Here is a 3,054-nt window from a genome sequence, read left to right on the forward strand (position 1 = left end):
TTCCAGTTCCCCAGAAGCCCAATTAATTTGCATTTGTTCAAACATAAAAATTTAGCCATATAATGATGTGCTTACAGTCTAGCAGAATCTTGACCAGAATTCTTGTCAAAGGCATGCAAGGCTGCCAAAACTTGAGAAGGGTTTTATAAATGACACCCTTCTTCCTCTCACAACTACTTTTTCATTATGCAGTTCTTTGACTGTTGCAGCTGTTGGGCAAAACCAGTTCCTTAACGCAGCCCAAAAAGTTGTTTGAAAGGTTCCATGACCCTTTGATTCAATTTAAAGAAATCTTAATGCAAAGTTTTTGACGTTGGCTTTATTCTATTGCAACAGAACTTTCCTGGGTTTTGTGTTGTTGGTACTATTGGCTTTAGCATATAGGGTACAACCAGGCAAGAGTAGCTCTCCTAGTGTTTTGACCAGAAGGAAAGAGAGACAGGGAGGTGCCAAACTTGATTCATCAGTAAGTTGAGCTTCCAAAAGGAAATAACCCCACAAGTGTTGGAAAGTATGTCTTTAAATAGCCAATTGCCAACGCGCTTTTCATTTGCTGAATTTTCACTGCCTCTGTACCACTGTCTCGTTACTTTAATATTATCACGCCTGATTTTTGATACAGATCATCATGCTGACTGGCATGCTCCACACTAGAAGCCTTTCTGAATTGGATAATCTCTCATTCCCTCTTAGCTCTACTAGAAAACCCCAACTGATTCATTATCTCCTTTAACCCTGCTGAAGCTTTTGTAAGCTAGTGCTGCGTTGCCCCTCTGTGTGTAGGACCTTTCAGCTTCTCAGAGGAGTAACCCCTGTGGATTTGGCAAAGGGCTTGCAGGATCGGAGTCTGACTGTGAAGACTTTCTGGGGTGAAAGGTGATGAGTAGCTGTACATTACCTTGTTTTCCTCCTTAGGTGAACTGGCACTCTTCCAGCTGGCCGGCTGGTGGCACTGTTAATCATCATCATCAGCAGCAGCACATGTTGCTCTTCATCCTCTTTTCAGACAGCAGGGCAGCGATCTCCAGCCTGGAAAAATATTACCTTTTTGCCAGAATTAAAGGATCAGTTATGCTTCTCTTTGTCAGCTTCACTGAACGCGTAACGTGTAATTTCAGTCTGAAGACTCGAGGCTCTGATCCTTCACCTCTTCTTTTCCTTTATATTTATTGCTCTTCTATAAAAGGCTTAATTCCCAAGTGTCCTGGTGTGAGGACTTGTTTCTCAGCCACACACACACCTGCGGCCAAATCCCGGCCCATCTACAAATTCTCTGGCCACTATGCACTTGCAGTGGAGAAAATTCAGCTCATGGCTGAGGTCCCCAGAATATAATGAAGTTTCTTTGTAAGTGCTGAGTTTGCCACCACTTTTTTTTAGGTATTCCTATTTGAGGCCTTGGGCTTTCCTTTGTTTCTAGGAGAGGATAGAGTCCTGCCCCTGTCCTGTGTGCCCCACTGCCACATCAGACTAGAGTTGTAATGGACAGGGGGGATTGATTACTGGCCTGTTACTGTCCCTTACCCTCTAAGATAGGTCCACGGAGGGCTGCAAGTTTCCTGGCACATGCAGAGGAAAGGTCATGGTACACAGTAGACTCTAGCTCTCTAAGTTAGGGGCAAGTCAGGCAAAAGATGTTCTCTTTTTTTTTTGCTTCTACTCTTCTTTGCCTGTACAGATGAAATCTACCTTATTTTTTTCCCTTTTAAATTTACTTAGGTTATGCTTCTGGAGTGTTGGTTTTTTTTTTTTCATTTTTAAACAATATTCTTTAAGTCTACTGAATCCAAAGGAAAGTCTTGCCACTATCTGCCTTGAAATAGATGTGAGATGTCAACTGAATCCTGAACTGATTTTTGCAGGATCTCCGCCAAGTGAAGTTTTCGTAGTGTTTGCTACCCTCCACCATTTCTCTTTATTTGGGCAGAAATCGCATCTTTTGGATAATTAATTCCATAAAGGGCTCAGTAGCTTTTATGCAAGTTGCTATGCAAAATAATTGTGTCATGCTGTTTCTTCAGCTGTGCAGTACTACACATTTTCCCTTTTTAAATAGCAACTACCCCAAAAGGGAAGGAAGGTGTTCTTTTGTAGTCATGTCTTTCTGGCTTTCCTTTTCCTCTAAATAAGGTTTTCTACAACACTGAGAGATGAAATGCGGCTTTTTGTACACGTCTGTCATTGCACATTTACCTAAACTTCAGATGTATGCTGCTTGATTGAGGTCAGTGGCACAGAGTGAGATCATGCACAGTTCAAATTGGCTATATGAGAAGTTTCATCAGAAAGGACCTGTGAAAGGGCCATCCAGTCTCTCAGTGAAAAAACTTTCCATCCCATGCTGGAGGCTTCAGCTGATGCCATATAAAAGTGAGCAATAACTCATATTAATGTTTGTGCTTGTGCTGGCTCAGCCCATGCTTATGTTCTCTCAAACACATGATCTGCTTTGTTTGGTTGGTTTTTTTTGGGTGGTCCTTTGGGGACCCAGGAGTTGGACTCGATGATCCTTGTGGGTCCCTTCCAACTCGGATATTCTATGATTCTATGTTTCTTGTTGGAGACAAAGCATGGCCTTTGAATCTCAAAGCATTGTGCAGACAAATTCTGGTTTAGGTGAGGAAGCTAGGTCCTATAACTTAAGAATGATCTTTTCATCTTACTCAGTAGGCAATAAGAAGCTGCAGAAACAAATCAGGTTTTATGCCCAGGTGTAGATCTGTGATTTTGTCACTGAATACCTCTCTGTGTCCTGGGGAAAGTGGAGTTTGGATTTTGGGAAAGGAAAAAGAAAGACTAGTTTCCAAGGTGACAGAAAATTGAGGCAGAAGCTGCTGTAGATACCTTAACAAAAGTATTGCATGTGTCTCCAAACAAGGCAGAATTTGGCTCACAAAAATGATTAGTAGAAAAGTAGTAGGATAAATAGTTGGACTTATTTAAAAATAAGTGAAACTGAAGGTTGTGAAAGAAAAAATGAAAGCAAACTTTAAGGAAAGATATGACTTAAGAGCATAACCTAATGCTTAAAGTTGTGTAAAAACTCCCACTGCT

The sequence above is a fragment of the Cygnus olor genome, chromosome 1 (assembly GCF_009769625.2).
Source record: "Cygnus olor isolate bCygOlo1 chromosome 1, bCygOlo1.pri.v2, whole genome shotgun sequence".
NCBI lineage: Eukaryota > Metazoa > Chordata > Aves > Anseriformes > Anatidae > Cygnus > Cygnus olor.